Raw genomic sequence first — 18,415 nt, forward strand, 5'->3', positions numbered from 1 at the left:
CAATCCTCTTGGCAATAGAATCTATTTCTTCTGTCATTATTATATCCTATCTTTAGTACAGTGCTTTGCCCTACTGGGTTAAAAAAATGGAACTAAATATATGGGATGCCATTCACTACAAAACATTATATTTTGAAAGATATATTCCTTTGTTCATTGAATATATGTTACACACTTCTACGTTCCAAGCACTGAGACTACAGAGATAAATGTGAAAATTCCTCCTACAGGAGGTCATGATCTAGTAGAAGAGGCTGATAGAAAAATCCCCAGCTCTGAGGGAGACAGGCATAGGATGGGATTGAGCCTCAAACCAGTGGGTGCCTGAGCTGAAAGTTTGAGTATGGGAAGGCATCTGCTGGATAAGGAGAAATGGTGAAAAGAAAGAATGTGCAAAAGCCCCATAAAAAGCTTATTGTGGATATATGTGTGAAAGGAGCTGTGTCAGGAATGACTGACATGTGACCTGAGGACCTCTATGTTCCCTGCCTGGGCTGAACTTTTGTTGAACACTCTAAAATCTAACCGCCGAATAGCTGCTGAATTGCCAAAACCAAAGAATAATGCTGAGAACTGGACTTTTTCTGGACGAAAGAAAACATACCTTTCCCTAGTAAAGGATGAGATGTGCTCCACAACCCAATTGTACATGTAGAACAAATTTACCCTCCAATCCAAAGTTTTGGTAAACAACTTGTGTAAGCCTGCATGAACGTCTCTCTTTTTTCCCATCAAAACCCTTACCCATTTTCTCTGATGGGACACTATTCTGGGTTCCTCCAGAATCTGTGATCCCAAAATTGCAGTTCTAAGTCACCAAATAAACTGCCTTTTTGCCTCTTTATAGTTCACGGTTCTTTTGGTTGACATATGCGAGAGGCTGGTGAGAGCAATGAGTGATAAGACTGAAGAGGTAGCCTGGTGCGTGAGCTACCTGACACCCTCTCTGCCAGATGAAGGCAAATCTTTGAAAGTATAATATTTAAGGGAAATCTGAACATCGTGTTTATTCTTTAGAAAGACTAGTACTCTGGATTCTGAATTAATTTATGTATCCAATATTGTCTTTTATGGAGGATTTGGTAGTTAATTTATGCATAGTGTTTATATCAATAGATAAAGAAAAAAATTTATTTTTTGCTTCCTTTGGGCCAGGTTGTAGCAGATTAATTACAAATATGCTCCCAATTCTTCCCTTCTGTATCTATACTCCTTTTAATAGACTTCACAAACCCTCCTAAGAAGAAGAGGAGTCAATTTCTCCATACCTCAAATCCGAGTTGGCCCTGTCACTTGATTTGGCCAGTAGGAAGCAGCAGGAATAGCTGTGTGCTAGTTCCAAGTCTAGGGCTCAAGACTCTTGCACATTTCTACTCTTACTCATGGACTCCACACCCTTCCCTCCAGCACCATCTTCAAATCATATGCTAATAAGTACCAGTTAGCATGCTGGAATGCTGGACAATGAGACTATATGGAAGAGAGTAAATTTATCCCAGCTAAAGACATTTGAAACCAGGTATCAATAGTTCTTCCACAACTTAAAACTGACCACGTGCTCCTGAAGAAACCCAGCTGAGGTCAGATGAGTGTAGCACAGATGAAAAGACCTTTCAGCAGATAAATAGACGTATAAGCATATGAAAATGTTTCTTGTTATGAGCCATTGAAATTTGGTAGATATAGAAGGCATACCATTAAGGCAATGGATAACTTGATGTGTAGGCACTCCATAGTGTTTTACTATGTTACTTTATTTAATGCTATCTACCTTGCAAGGCAAATATTATTATAGTCTGAATTTTTTAGACTATAAATCTGAGGCTTATACAGTTAATTCTCTTTCCTCATTGGTACTCTAGCTCATTACTGCTAAAGCCCAGGATCTTCTCTGTCAACTGCATGGTCTTTTCAAATTCTTCTCTCTTGAGAAAAAAGAATGAAGTCAAGTATTTTGGTCTACAGTGTAACTCATGGAGAAATGAGTTGAATCGCAATGAACAAAACATATATCCATTGATTTCAACATTAATGAGTCTTTAGTCCAGGAAGACTACAGTTTTCACCAGATAATGCAGCCCCTTAGGCAGAAAATATTATTAATTATGCTTTAAAAAGCATCCTTGCCCCTAGAATAGAAACTATGAAAAATAAATATGATATGAGATCATTAAAAAGGAGTAGTAATTTCATCAGAATTATTGTTATGGGTATTCTCTCCTCAACCTACTCAATTAGAGAGCATAATGAGTGACCACTGTGATGGAAAACAGATCTCTCTCCTCTCAGTTTATGAGAAAAACAAATTAGTTTTAAAATGGTGTCAACATTATCATTCCTTTCTCTCAGGCCCAGAACATAAAAGTATGCTATATATTTCCACATTCACAGAAAAAAAATTGTTAGCTGCTTAAGCCACATTAATGTCACCTGTTTAAATAATAATGTTATGTTCAACCACTGCTAATCAGTAAACATGATAAACCAAGGTCATCAGAGTTAACTTATTAGAGGAAATATATTTACACCTGGTTTATTATTTTTGCATTAATTGAAACTTGCCAAATATTTACTGCTGTGAACAATTACTTTTTTTGTGTGTGTGTGCTAATATAGTGCTTTTCTTTATTTATTAAAAGAGACATTCCTGCTTTTCTGCACTACCCAGAGAGGGGTCCATACAGCATTGCTCTGGGTTCATCTCGTAAGTTAAAGGAAACCCGGATCCCTTGATGTCCTGCAAATAAAGGAGAAGGATGTCCTCAAATTCCTTGCAGCAGGAACCCACCTAGGTAGCATCAACCTTGACTACCAAACAGAACAGTATATCTACAAAATGAAAAGTGATGGTATTACCTCATACACCTCAAGAGGACCTGGGAGAAGCTTCTGCTGGCGGCTCGTGCCATTGCTGCCATTGAAAACGGGGCAGATGTCAGTGTTGTATCCTCCAGGAATACTGGCTAGCAAGCTGTGCTGAAGTTTGCTGCTGCCACTGGACTCCTCGTATTGCGGCTGCTTCTCTCCTGGAACCTTCCCTAACGAGATCTAGGTAGCCTTCCAGGAGCCACGACTTCCCTTGGTTACTGATCCAGGGCTGATCTCAGAGGAGTCTTATGTTAACCCACCTACCATCACTGTGTCACACAGACTCTCCTCTGCACTATGTGGACATTGCCATCCCCGAGCAACGATAAGGGAACTCGCACGATAGTCTGCTGTGGTGGATGCGGCGGAGGGCCGTGCGGGGCGGGGGCGGGGGCGGGGGGAGACGCGGGAAGTTCTGCGCATGCGTGGCACTGTCTCCCATGAGCACCCGGGGTCAGGGCAGCCTGATCTCTACTTCTACAGAGATGCTGAAGAGATTGAAAAGGAAGAGCAGGCGGTGGCTGGAAAGGGTGTGACCCAGGAGGAATTTCCAGGTGAATGGACGGCTCCAGCTCCCGAGAATTTACTGCTACTCGACCTGAGGTTGCAGACAGGTCTGCAGGTGCCCTCTGTGGCCATCCAGCAGTTCCCTAGTGAAGACTGCAGCGCTCAGCTCACTACCGGGGATTGGACTGCGGCTTCCACCGCTCAGGCCACTGAACAGGTAGGAACAGCCACTGAGTGGTCTTAAGTTGTTCTTCCACAGGACCTTAAACAGAAAATGTAAATAAGATGGACAGAAAATATAGTTTCTTAAAAAAAGTGACATTCCTGAATTAGATTCAGTAGGATATTTTGTGGGTATGTATGTATGTATGTATATATATATATATATGCATACTTACACACAGGCACACACACGTAGGAATGTATCTGTCCTCACACATATATGAATGTGTTTGGGTAATAGAGAAATGGAGAGACAGCTGTGGTTATATATACCTTTTATTCACTCACACATTTACAACAAAAGGTATGCATCCCATTTATTGACCAATTAGATATGAACAAATGAATAACCACAATCACACACTTTCACCATGCTAAAAGTTATCTTTTTAAAAAATGCATTTGACTAAGTTTTTCGTTTAGATTAACCTACGTTTTATTTCTAGTTAAAGTATAATACTGGAGTTCAAAACAGCTGATACAACTTAACTGTTAAAAGTTTCAGAAGTAAAGTGATTTGTCATACCTGTGTTTTATTTTTTGATATTTTGAAAGCAGATTATGGGGGAATATGAAAACTCTCAATACTTTTCTTGAAAGCAGATTTTTTGAAAGCAGATTATGGGGGAATATGAAAACTCTCAATACTTTCCTTATTGTTTTAATCCAGGATATTAGACCTGATAATGGTTTTGCATATGGTATCAGTTGTGGAGTCTTTAAGATGCAAGTGTTGTTTGCCTGATTCCATAAATATGACATTAATATAGAAATTCTTTGAAGATGGTAAAAGAGACTATATACATATGTTTGTTTCTCTGTGTGTAGTTCTTAGTGAATTCTTTGTTATTTTTCTCTATGATGTGATTTATCTTTTAAATCATAGCTATACAAAAGTTCACCTCATTTATAGTTTTATTTTGTGTTATTTCAATAACCGTATTTTTTTTTCAAGTTTTGCGGCTGTTTTTATAGGACCTAGTGCTAATGTTTTTTCACTCTGAAAATGGTTCATGTTTATCAGCCTTTTATTTTAAATGTTATTATTTCATTTGTATCTTTGAGTTTCCTAAATATTATTTTGAAATCTTGTTCCCTGTCCTGTAAAATTGATTTTTCTTGCAATGCCTCTGTGGTCTGATTTAGACTTTATTTACTTTCTTAGAAATAGATTTCTTATATATCTTAGAATATGGGTTCAAAGACTTATTTTGTGCGGAAGTTTTCGTTTTCTGTTTGATCCTTTAACTTTGCTTCTCTTTTCTACTCTGCTCACCTGTACCTGTTGAGTGGGATTGTGATTGCCTGTACCTGATTCCAGTTTCCCCAGTCAGAAATCAGGTCTTACATGAGTTTTAGGGCTCTTTCTACAGGGAGATACTATGCACATCAGACGTCCATTCACCAACAAGTTAGTAACTCATCTCAGCCAAAAGTTACATGCTGTGTATTTATCACAAGTGTGAGATGTTCCTAGGTACACTTCTTTTCTGTGTGTGTGGGCTTGGGGAGTTGGAGACTCCTTTTACAAGTAAAGAAATTCTAACCTTGTCCTCACTTCAACCTATGAGTTCAGCTCTAGTGCTAGCTTTTTTTGGCATATTTTTATCCCTATAGTTAATCAAAGCTGAATTGCAGGCTGCACCTTCATTTTGTAAAGTTCAGAGAACAAACTTCTGCTTTGACTCTCTCCTGTTTCTGACCCAAGAACATGATAATCTTGTTTTTGTGCGTTTTTTTAAATAAGAGAAATTTATTTTGTCACTATTATGAAGGTTAGAAGTTAGGGATCAAGGCAACAGCAGAGTTGGTTTCTTCTTTTTTTTATATTGAAATGTAGTTGATTTATAATGTTTCAGGTGTACAGCAAAGTGATTCAGTTATACATATATATTTTTTATTTTTCAGATTCTTTTCCATTATAGATTATAGAAGGTACTGAATAGAATTCCCTGTACTATACAGTAGGTCCTAGTTGTTTATCTATTTTATATATAGTAATGTCTATCTTTTAAGCTATTCTTGTTTTTGAGCTAAGGTATTTCTTTTTGGTTTTCTTCATATGTGCTTTTTTAGCTTTGTTTTGTTTTGTTTTGCTATTGTTATGTTTTATACAGAAAGGAGTGTATTGATCTCTAAACCTATGGAATCCACCATTAACTTTTAAATATCCTTTTATTTTTGATATGCACTTACTTATCTGTTGTCTTGTTCCACTTTATATTTTCGGGTGTTTTTCTAAACATTTTGAAAAAGTCCTGTCCATCAAATAATGACTTTTTTTTTTTACCTTTACCCAGTCAGAGATAGTCTCAGTGAAAAAATAACTCTGAAGTTATATGGATCAGGAGTTAGTTTCCACCCAGTTCCAAGCTTCTCAAGTTGGTTTCTTTAGACATTCTAGAGACATTCTAGAGAGAGACATTCAAGTTGGTTTCTTTAGACATTCTAGAACTGGGTTTCCACCCAGTTCCAAGCTTCTCAAGTTGGTTTCTTTAGACATTCTAGACATTTCTATACTTAGTTATTTTGATTAAATTATGGATAGGTATGTCTTTATATCTATTTAATATATCATCCCAACTATATATCCATATATAATTTAATAAAAATAACTAAGTATATATATGATGTTTATAAATACACTTAAAATATATTACATTTTATATATAAAGTTCTGTTTTCATCATATTATGTTTCTGTGTAAGAAAATGCTAATGACTTCTAATTGTTTATCATATCAAATATCAGTTCCTCATGCATCTTTTTCAGAAATACTGACTTTTCCCCATATGTTACATTAGAAGCATTCTCTTTGATTGATATCAAAAGGGATGCATTAAGTCCAACAACTGTTTCTTCAGCTGGTTTTTCTGTGCATATTAATGTCCTGAGTCAACACAATTTGGGCCTTCAAGCAACTTTTTTTATATCAGGATGCTAAAATAAATATTTTAAGAATTATAATACAAGAATAGAATATGTATCAGTTTTATGAATACTTTGGGTAGAATGAAATAATTATTTTAAGGGTATTCTCAGAAATGATATATAGTACCCAAAAATCTTACCTGCATGTGATTAGAATAAGAATATAGAGGACACTGTGGAAAAGAGAGTGAGCTCTGCAGTTAAATTCACCTGGTCTGAAACCCTAGCTCCATAGTTTACTAGCTATTTAACCTGATCACTCTGGCCTAGAGGCCCTAATCATAGAATGGGAATAATAATAGTAACTGTCTCATAGAGTTGATGAAGGTATAGAGATAACAGAAGTAATGCACTTAGCAAGTGTTTTGAAAAAAATGTAAGTGGTCAATAAATATTAGCTGTCCTTATTCATAATTATCAGTATAATTCTCAGTAGGTTACTTGTTTCTCTACATACTTCACTAAGGACCAGCCTGGAGTATCTATTTTCCACCCCGTACTTTTCCAAGTTGAGCATGATCTTCAAGCCCCAGACACAAATTCCTCCTCCTCTAGCAACTTTTTGCTGATTAGCTCCCTGTCACTGGATTCTCCTAAATTTTATATTCTTATATTTGTTTTCAGCTTGTGCTTTGTTCACTTCATTTTATAACCTAAAACCTTTTTTTTTTAAATAAAAGTCTTAAGAAAAATTGCAAGGTTCATTAAATCAAAAACTATACAATATTCTTCACACGGAAGGCACTTAATAAAATTTTAGTTTAATACCTACTACAATCAAACCTGAAAGTATCAGTAGTGGAATATATAAGCTATGCATTTACCCATTTATAAATAGATAATTCTCAAAGTTTGCGTTTTTTTTTAATTTTTACATCTGTGCCATCGTATTCCTTAGTGCTGTATAGAATTTTAGTCTAGTAAAAAAGGTAGTATTCATATTTCTTATGGGAGATTTTGTTTGGCTGGAACACTGTAGTGAAATGCTGCTCTTAAAAAGTAAGGATGAAATTTCATTTAAGCTACCTGAAAATAAATGATAAGTCCAATAATTTTTTTTTAAGTTTAACATGCTATGGAGTAAGAACTAAATTTTTTTTACACAAATGCAATTTTAAGGCTATTGGAATGGAAAGAAAATTTGCAGTAGCAAGAGACTCCCAATGATTAACGTTAGCCCAAAGGGTGAATAGGTTTGATAAGGGAAGTTTTACTTTTTGTCCAGTCTTTAGAGTGATAAGCCTATTTCATAGGCTAGTTCCATGGGCAGGCCAAGTTTATATTGATTGAAAATCTGATTCTTCCTTAGAAAACTGTTTGGTGTGATTACTATCACTCCTTTCCTAGAACTATTATACGTCATTTGTCACAGCACAATTTGGATCTAGTTCACTTGAAGAATAGAGCAAATTGAGTTGTGTTGTCATTACCACTAGTTAGATTTCAGCTTGATGTCTGTTAAAATCATTCTTAAGCCTGAGTAGGTCTTACAGGCAGTTTTAAGACAAACTGCTTAGCATTTTCCATTTAACAAAATTAGTCCAAGGATTTGGATAGGAAATGTTGAAGGCAGTTTGACACCAAAATCAAGATATACCTTAACAAGGATCATACTCATCTGCTACAACCATCATCCTAAGCATACTTGCTTGTTTTTATCCTCAAGCTTATGTTCATAATTTTAAATCATAAATATACTGCCAGTTTGTTTTTCTTTTCCTAGATCTTTAAAAACTGAATAATAGTATTATAGTAATTTCATGCTGAGTGATCAAACATGTTGTAAGGGGAATAGTGGCTACTTGTAGAAAACATATTGTACTATACGAATTTTCACTTTTGAAAGTCAATTATATCAATGTGAACTTTATGCATGTGAATTAATATTTCAATTTTTCAGGCAACATTACTGTCTACACAGTGTGTCTGTCTACATACAGCATTATAAAAGGTGAATCTCTTTTTGATGGTACTTGAAATACTTCAAGCTCAAGGGTACCTTTCTGCATATCTACACTAGCTTCTAACAGCATCTAAAATGTCACCATAGAAGTTATGTTCTTCATTTATAGGTTCATTGCCATACAGTCATTCATCTATCAAGCATTCGTTGAGTATTTGTATGAACCAGATATAAAGGCATAATATAAGATACTTGACATAAAAGTCCTCACTGATTATTGGAAAATGGACATAAATGGTATAATACACTAAACTGTAGTAAGTCTATCTCAAAACTCTTTGACGTTTTCAAACTTGTTTTTATGCATTGCTTTGCATTTTGATTCTTAAAAGCTCCACTAAGCACAACCACCTTTCAAGGCATATAGATTTTTTTTTTTTAATTTATTTATTTATTTATTTATTTATTTATTTTTGGCTGTGTTGGGTCTTCGGTTCGTGCGAGGGCTTTCTCCAGTTGCGGCAAGCGGGGGCCACTCTTCATCGCGGTGCGGGGACCGCTCTTCATCGCGGTGCGCGGGCCTTTCTCTATCGCTGCCCCTCCCGTTGCGGGGCACAGGCTCCAGACGCGCAGGCTCAGCAATTGTGGCTCACGGGCCCAGCTGCTCCGTGGCATGTGGGATCTTCCCAGACCAGGGCTCGAACCCGTGTCCCCTGCATTAGCAGGCAGATTCTCAACCACTGCGCCACCAGGGAAGCCCAAGGCATATAGATTTGAATCAGGCCAACTAGAAACCTTAATGTGTGTACCACCGGTAGAGCCTTGCTACTGAATGTGCTAGAACATGTTTTGCAATTTTTTAAAAAAATAAATTGTTATTTGAAAACAATCCTAAAAAAAAAAAAGTATAAAAGTATATATCACTATTTAAAATAAAGCATATTGGACCTTCACATAAACTGCATATTTCCTGGGAAATGATATCAGAAAATATTTGAAAGATAATATCAGTAATTAATAGTTAATAGAATATAGAATATCATTAAATTTATATCATAATTTTTATAAAGCATGTGTTTCTAAGGTTTTTTGACAGCTATACTGAGATGCAATTTACATGTCATACCATACAATTCAATGTTTTTTGTGTATTCATAGAGTTGTACAACCATCAGGACAATCTTATTTAAAATATTCTCATTATCCTGAAAAGAAATTTAATATCCCTGGATACAAGATGGTAGTCCAGTTGTTTAAAAAAATATCACTGCTGAATGGACTAATATATCATAAGAAACAAATTCACTAGCCAGTGGAAAGTACCAATATTCAAGATGTGTGAAAGATTTGTAGCTCTAAGAACAGTGAGATCCAATGGCTATTGCAAAGTGCCATTTACATTCACAAAAAGATAATGAACAGCTCAGGGTGAGTAACAGGCAATTAAAATCAAGGTATGAAACCTGGGGGGCCTCTTTGATGAGCTTGCATCACCCATTGTGGGGAGAAAGGAGAAGTCAAAGACCAAGCACAGGACTCAATAGTTAAGAGATTGAACATCAAGGACAGTTAAAGGCTGAACTAAGATGGTCTGCTTTAACAAGGCAAAGGCTCAGGCTGGGAAATCTCTGACCTGCATGATGCAGATGTCTGAGTGGGTGCCTGTGAAGATTTTCACTTCCCTGAATACTCTGAACCTTTTCAACCCGAGTACATGTCTCACCCCATGACACCAAAATTTTGCCACCAAAATCAAGATATAAGTAGTAGAATTAATTTCTTCCACGAAGGAAGAAAATGCAGAGACCTCCCCTCCACGAGACAACACCTGCTCTCCTTAGGACCTGCCCCTCTTCACCTCCTGTTTTACTAGGTTTATAACTAGAATTATGCCACAGCATAACCCAGCATGACATATGCTGAACCTGATAGTGGAGAGAAAGCCCTAATACTCCAAAGGAGCTGCAAGGCCTAACAAGAATGTATTACTTTGGATTTTCCACCACTACCCAACCATGTGGACTGCCTCATTTATACACACAAGTCTACATTATAGTCGGTTCAAGATAAATCATGCTGTGCTAATAACAAATGACCCTATAATCTCAGAATCCAATTGATTTACCACAGTCACGCTGGTTTATTTGCTACACATCTACCAAGGAAGAGCTGCCACTCAGCTCCGTGAATTGTCCCTGTGGGACTCAGTCTGACAGAGCAGGCTCAATTTGGAACAATGCTTCTCTTTATAGAGAACATGAAAGAAGAAGGCACTAACTCAAATCTTCATCTTGGAAGCTATGCACATCACTTCTTCTCATGTTTCACTGGTAAAAAAAAAAAACTCACAGCCCATTCTGCCATCAGCAGGGCAGGTATTTTAGAATAGGCAGGTAATATTACAAACATTAATACAACCTGCCACATCTAGCTATTATTTTCTTTTTTAAATTTTTTAATAGATCTTTATTGCAGTATAATTGCTTCACGATACTATGTTAGTTTCTGTTGCACAACAAAGTGAATCAGCCATATGCATACACATGTCTCCATGTCCCCTCCCTCTTGAGCCTCCCTCCCACCCTCCCTATCCCACCCCTCTAGGTCATCGCAAAGCACCGAGCCGATCTCCCTGTGCTATGCGGCTGCTTCCCACTAGCTATCTATTTTACATTCGGTAGTCTATATATGTCGATGCTACTCTCACTTCGCCCAGCTTCACCCTCCCACCCCATGTCCTCAAGTCCATTTTCTATGTCTGCCTCTTTATTCCTGCCCCGCAACTAGGTTCATCAGTAACATTTTTTTTTTATTCCATATATATGCGTTATTTGTTTTACTCTTTCTGACTTACTTCACTCTGTATGATAGACTCTAGGTCCATCCACCTCACTACAAATAACTCAATTTTGTTTCTTTTATGGCTGAGTAATATTCCATTGTATATATGTGCCACATCTTCTTTATCCATTCATCTGTCAATGGACATTTAGATTGGTTCCATGTCCTGGCTATTGTAAATAGTGCTGCAATGAATACTGTGGTACATGTCTCTTTTTGAATTATGGTTTTCTCAGGGTATATGCCCAGTAGTGGGATTGCTGGGTCATATGGTAGTTCTATTGTTAGTTTTTTAAGGAACCTCCATACTGTTTTCCATAGTGGTTGTATCAATTTACATTCCCACCAACAGTGCAGGAGGGTTCCCTTTTCACAACACCATTTCCATCATTTATTGTTTCTAGATTTTTTGATAATGGCCATTCTGACCAGCGTGAGGTGATACCTCATTGTAACTTTAATTTGCATTTCTCTAATAATTAGTGATGTTGAGCATCTTTTTATGTGCCTCTTGGCCATCTGTACGTCTTCCTTGGTGAAATGTCTATTTACGTCTTCTGCCCATTTTTTAACTGGATTGTTTCTTTTTTTGATATTGAGCTCCATGAGCTGTTTGTATATTTTGGAGATTAATCCTTTGTCTGTTCTTTCATTTGAAAATATTTTCTCCCATTCTGAGGGTTGTCTTTTTATCTTGTTTATGGTTTCCTTTTCTGTGCAAAAGCTTTTAAGTTTAATTAAGTCCCATTTGTTTACTTTTGTTTTTATTTCTGTTACTGTAGGAGGTGGGTCAAAAAAGATCTTGCTATGATTTATGTCAGAGTGCTTTTCCTATGTTTTCCTCTAAGAGTTTTATAGTGTCTTATCTTACATTTAAGTCTTTAATCCGTTTGGAGTTTATTTTTGTGTATGGTGTTAGGTAGTGTTCTAATTTCATTCTTTTACATGTAGCTGTCCAGTTTTCCCAGCACCACTTATTGAAGAGGCTGTCTTTTCTCCATTGTATGTTCTTGCCTCCTTTGTCATAAATTAGGTGCCCATATGTGCATGGGTTTATCTCTGGGCTTTCTATCTTGTACCATTGATCTATATTTCTGTTTTAGGCCAATCATACTGTCTTGATTACTGTAGCTTTGTGGTGTAGTTTGAAGTTGGGGAACCTGATTCCTCCAGTTCCATTTTTCTTTCTCAAGATTGCTTTGGCTATTCAGGGTCTTTTGTGTTTCCATACAAATTGTAATTTTTTTGTTCTAATTCTGTGAAGAATTCCATTGGTAGTTTGATTGGGATTGCATTGAATCTGTAGACTGCTTTGGGTAGTATTATCATTTTCACCATATTGATTCTTCCAATCCAAGATGGTATGAATGTATTCTGATTAACTGTTTTCCTATAGATGAATATTTTGGTTGTCTCACATGTTTCATCACTCCAAATTATGCTAAACAGAACACGTATCAACACATACACACTTGTTCACTTATTATTTTTTAGGTTAGGTTTAAATAATACAAAGAATATAGAATTCCTTTTCAGATCTGAAAATCTTCAGATCAGCCTTTATATATCTCTGCCTTTCTCTCTATTTTTTTTCTTTTTCTCGTTTTTGTAAATTGCTTCATTCTTCCAAAAGTATCTGACAAAAATTCTTCTAAAGAATGTATCATTACAGTGATAAGGCAGAGTACAGAACCACCTTTACCTTTGGTTATTAAAAAATGAACATTTTCATTTCTACCAAGGAAGGAGAGGAGAGGAGGAAGGACAGTCTGCACTGCTCTGACACTGCATTACTCCCCACTGTTCTATGTCTTTTCTCCTTGCAGACACAGGTTGCATAGGAAGTCAATTATTTACAAGTTTTGTGACTACATTGGGTCTAGTACTGACTTCTGATCAACTCTTGTAGAACTTATATTCCCGCTTTTTGGTCCCAAGCAGTAATGCAGAGCTGATGTTTCCTGTTTAAATGGGATAATGCCATTCTTTTTCAATTTTCAAACCCAGGTGTTTAGCGCTAATTCGTGGTTGTAACAGTCTATACAACATGAATTAATCACATCTAGTATATAGGGTGAAATCACAGTTTACAGGTTCAAAATTAAATATGCTTCATGTTGTTACATAAAGAATACAGTTTTTGACAATTTTCAATTAGAAACATATAAATCTTCAGTTGCTGTTCCTTCATTGGTAATGAGAATGATGTTGAAAATTATTTAAGGCCTCAAAGACAATAGATGTGGTTGAGGGTTTCTGAAAATAAGGGAGAATGAGATGGGAATGTGCTCTTAAGCAAGTAGAGGAATTGGACTTATAGTTGGAAAACCTTCTCTGCTATAATAGGAGAAAGAGAAGAAAGTATGTGTGTGGCTACTGGCAGGTTTTAAGCTTTGATATAGATCAAGTACAAGTTTTCAGAACTGATAGGCTGAAAGTGACAGACCTTAATGGTTATGAATTAAACTGTAAAGTGGGAATAACAATAGAATATATGTGCTTTTATTTAGATAGACTTGAATCCTAGAACCACAATTTACTTTCAACATTACTTTGTGGATATGACACATACACTTTACTCATTAGATTCCTCATTTTAAAATGGGCATAATAATTTCACTTAATTTTTTATGTTGTCACGAGAACTAAATAAATACTGCAAATAAAATGTTGTTGACATTCAATAAATGTGATTGCTTCATTGCTTTATCTTAGATATTAAAGTAAACTACTTTAGGCTTTTCCATTATTTTATTATTCAGTACTAATTTTTGTTTCTTATGAATCTTAAGAGCAATTGTCAGAACTGAGAGGAGACTGAGAATACCAGTATAATATAAAAGGTTGCAGGGATACCAATGTTCCCTGTACATCTAACATTAGTGAACTGTGTAGAAATGTCTCCCCTGAAAATTATTCTCTGATCTTTATGGTTAGCGTATTTAGAAAGTACACTAAATCTATTTCATTGACAAATTTATAGTTGATATATTTTTTTAATTTAACTCAGCTGGATTCTCTAAAATATCATCTGAATATTAAACAATGAAATGATCAAATATATTGTTCATGGTTCAATTCTCTTGATTTCATGGATTAGTTCTTAACTTAAAGTCAGCAGTTGGTGTTCATAGAGCTTCCCAGTGGCCCTCCTTAGAGGTGGACAAGAAGTGGGGTTCTTTAATCACCTCAAGCTGTGATGCCTTCTTTTCTGTGGTGGAGTGTATAGACTGGTCCTTCATTCCATAAAAATCTGGTATTGAATCACCAGTAAATAGGAGAGATTAGTATCTTCTGATTTGTGGGAAATACCCCCAGAGTTTCCCTGGAAAGCCTGGTCATACAATGGAGACCTCAGTATCGTGGTCTTTTAGCCTATGGAATTATTTTTCCTTAAGTGTATGGTGAATAACACGTAGATAATGATGCAGGTAAATAATGTTAGGGGTGGCAAATATGAGATGGGGCATTTCAGAAAATAGAATGAACAAGGGAAGAAACTTTAAGTCAGAAAAACAAATGGTCTGGTCCTACTCCCTGTCCTCTGCAGGTTAGAGATAGCAGTGGATACATCTGAATTAGAAGAATTAGAAGTCACTGAATTAGGAGTCACTAGGGGTTTTTAGCAAATGTCTTAAAGATTTAAGATCAGAGAGTTGTTGATACACCACTGATTATGAGCAATCCCTCCTTCTAGTGCCTATCTCATTGACCTTCTCAGACCAGGATCCTCTCTGCTATTATTTTTGTCTCTTTCTGTGAACTCATTTATTTCCAGATGTGTGACAAAACATGGAATTTTTGGTGAGAGAGACATAGGTTCTGTCTACAGAATATCAAATAATGATCAAGCTAAAAAGAAAGAAAAGAGAATTTTATTTGAGTCAAAGTGAGGATTATAACCTGGGAAACAGCCTCTCAGAAGCTCTGAGAACTGTCCCATTGGTCAGGAGTTAGAGATGTCGTTTTATACATTCTTGAGACAAAGAATATATGTATCATATTGACAGGTTAGCATTGTACATAAAGTTCATCCGAGAAATTTTTGTCATTTATGCATGTACAGAGCAAGTCTTTGGCCAGTGCAATCTCCTGTAAGGGATGAAAAAGAAATATTAATCTTAAAATTACAATGCTGGGACCTGAAGAAAGAGACCATTCTTTCTCAAAGGTTGATTATATCCTCCTATTTTGAGGAGGTCTGGTTAATGTATAATGCAGATGCACATTGCACATTGGGAAAGGTCCACCACAAAGAGGGGCATGGTGCGTGTGTGTGTGTGTGTCTGTTTAATTCTGACTTAGTTTTGTCCTGCCATTTAAAAAAATTATGATTTTTCCTAGTTAGTTCATTGTTTTCTTTTTCACCATTTATCCCTTGTAAGACTTTGAACACTTTATCTTATCCTATAAGAAGTCTTTATTTTTTCTTTTTTGTCAAAATGAAGACAGTAATAACTGTCTCACAAGTTTAAGTGAATTACAGGGGATAATGTATGCAATACCATCATAATTTCTGTACAATTTTTCTATTGTGTACAATAGAGACACACACCAATTTCCCATCTCTGTTCCCTTTTCTGCTTTTGCAGTCTATTGCAATTTACGACAGGCATATAATATTAGTTAACCGCTTTTACCTAATTTTTGATGATTAATGAATAGATGGGTATTGTTTTGAAATGAGCACTAGAACTAAGTGAACTATCATTATCATTATCAATATCATCATCATCATCATTATCTACAACCTTTAGTAAACAATATGCCACATAATTTTTTTAGGGGCATCGTCTCATTTTTTCTTTACACTATTTGTTTCAGTGGGTATTCTCATCCTGAATGTAGAAGACGTATGAAAATAGAGAGCAATTTAATTCAAGGCATAAGACTAGCAACTGATGGAGATAGGAGTTGAATCCAGGTTGATCTCACTCCAAAATCTATGTTTGTAACCACTAAACAATAGTAATTCTCAATGTTTAAAGTTGGTTCTGCCACTTAATGGCCTTCATCTTTGAGTAAGAATTTAATTTTCTTGCATTTTAGGTTCTATCTGTAAACTGTGGATGGTTTTACATTCTTATAACATGTTATGGGACCACTTTTTTATTTAATTAATTTTTATTGGACTATAGTTGATTTACAATGTTATGTTAGTTTCTGCTGTACAGCAAAGTGAATCCATTATTCATATACATACATCCACTCTTTTTTAGATTCTTTTCCCATATAGATCATTACAGAGTATTGAGTAGAGTTCCCTGTGCTATACAGTAGGTTCTTATTAATCTATTTTATATATAGTAGCGTATATGTGTCAACCCCAATCTTACAATTTATCTCTTCCCCCCTTATACCCTGGTAACCATAAGTTTGTTTTCTACATCTGTGACTCTACTTCTGTTTTGTAAATAAGTTCATCTGTACCCTTTTCTTTTTTTCTTTTAGATTCCACATATAAGTGATATCATATGATATTTGTCTTTCTCTGTCTGACTTACTTCACTCAGTATGACAATCTCTAGAAATGGGACCATTTTGAAGATCAAAGTTGTCTTATAAGTTAAAGCTCTTTGAACATTTTGATAACTATATAAGGCAAGCTACTTAGATTCCTGATTAATGGCTCTGCATTATCACTGAGTACACTTAGAGGATTTTTACTTTATAATGCTGAAATACTACTTTATTCATAGTTGGCTATTGGAAGAGTGTTGAAAGACAATGAAAAGTCTGTTCCACTGAGACCTAACCTCTGTTTTCATCGTGGCATTACTGACAGATCTTGAAGTCTATAGGGAAGAAAGTTCCTCTAAAAATGCAGTGCTTTCCACAAAGACACACATTTACAGAGTAGATTAGGAGATAATTAAACTGAAATAGTAGCTACCCTAAAAACTGCATCATGAAAACTTGGGTAGTCTGTCCACAATGCTTTCTGTATTATTTTTCCTCTGAGCATTAAATTAATGAACAATATGTAGAGCTCAGGGATGTGAAAAAAATCATGTTTGTGTCAACTGTAATCATCTCTTTGGGGATCATTTATCATACATACGTGTTAAAGTGTCTGCTTTTTCATTGATGATTACTATGGATTCTCACTGCTTTTCATACTAACATGAAAAGTCTGATAATAGCATAAGAGAGTCTTGTTTTTTAATTTTTTCCAGATAACATATTAATGCTTGATTGGCACATTTTGCAAAATATAGCTTAAAATGCTTTTTTCAAGAAAAGATTTTCTGTCTATAAAAATATGAGAATTAATGATGCTACCATGAGGATAAAGAAAATAACCCTACAATTTTTTTGTGTGTGTGGTACATAACATGATATATTTTATTTCTAACTGGTATAATTATTGGAATATTAACTATCATTATATATGGAATTCTTATGATTTTATCTCGAGGTATTCTTGGTATAACTGTTTTTTTTCATTCTGTTTCATTGACCAATAAGATTACTTTATAAGAATAATAATCTGGTTTATTATTTCCCATGCAGTTTACAATTGACTATTATTATCAATAATAATCGTTATTATTTCTTTTACAAAAAAAGAAATTATCAATTTGAAATATAAAGTCATTTTAGTACTGCCCTCAAATAGGCATTATATGATTACAGAAAATAAATGAAATAGCAACTCAGAATATAGAGAGTTTAATGTATGCTGAGAGAGTTTTAGAAGACTTCAAAGAAAGAATGTAATGAGCTGTACCTAGAATATTAGAGAACCAAGTAAGAAATTTTAGAGGGAAAAAAACTACATGTGAAAGCCAGAGTTAAGTTTGGTAAGTTGGTGAGTATACCAGTTTGACTTTAATAGAGAATTCTTGTAAAGAATAGAGAAAGACTGGTTAGATAGTAACTTTCAATCTTGATTGATCCAGCCTTGAATGCCATGATACAGAATTTGAGCTTTAGTAATTAAAACAGTCATAAATATTTAAGGACTAAACATGTGCCAGGCATGGGAATAGACAATTAACCTATAATACCTCATTTAGGCTTCTAAGGAATACTAACAAGGCAGCTGATAGTATCCTGATTATCACTGTCATATCAATTAGTGAGACTGTTAACTATGGTAACTTGGAAGATAGAAATGTAGCCATTGAAATTGTGATTCTG

The 18,415-nt window shown here is 35.4% G+C and overlaps 1 pseudogene; it reads left to right on the forward strand.

Annotated features, from left to right (window-relative positions):
• The first annotated feature begins 478 nt into the window (after positions 1 to 478).
• Positions 479 to 3,619, forward strand: LOC103003191 (40S ribosomal protein SA-like; annotated as a pseudogene).
• Positions 3,620 to 18,415: the final 14,796 nt, after the last annotated feature.

This window comes from Balaenoptera acutorostrata, chromosome 9 (assembly GCF_949987535.1).
Source record: "Balaenoptera acutorostrata chromosome 9, mBalAcu1.1, whole genome shotgun sequence".
In the NCBI taxonomy this organism is placed as follows: domain Eukaryota; kingdom Metazoa; phylum Chordata; class Mammalia; order Artiodactyla; family Balaenopteridae; genus Balaenoptera; species Balaenoptera acutorostrata.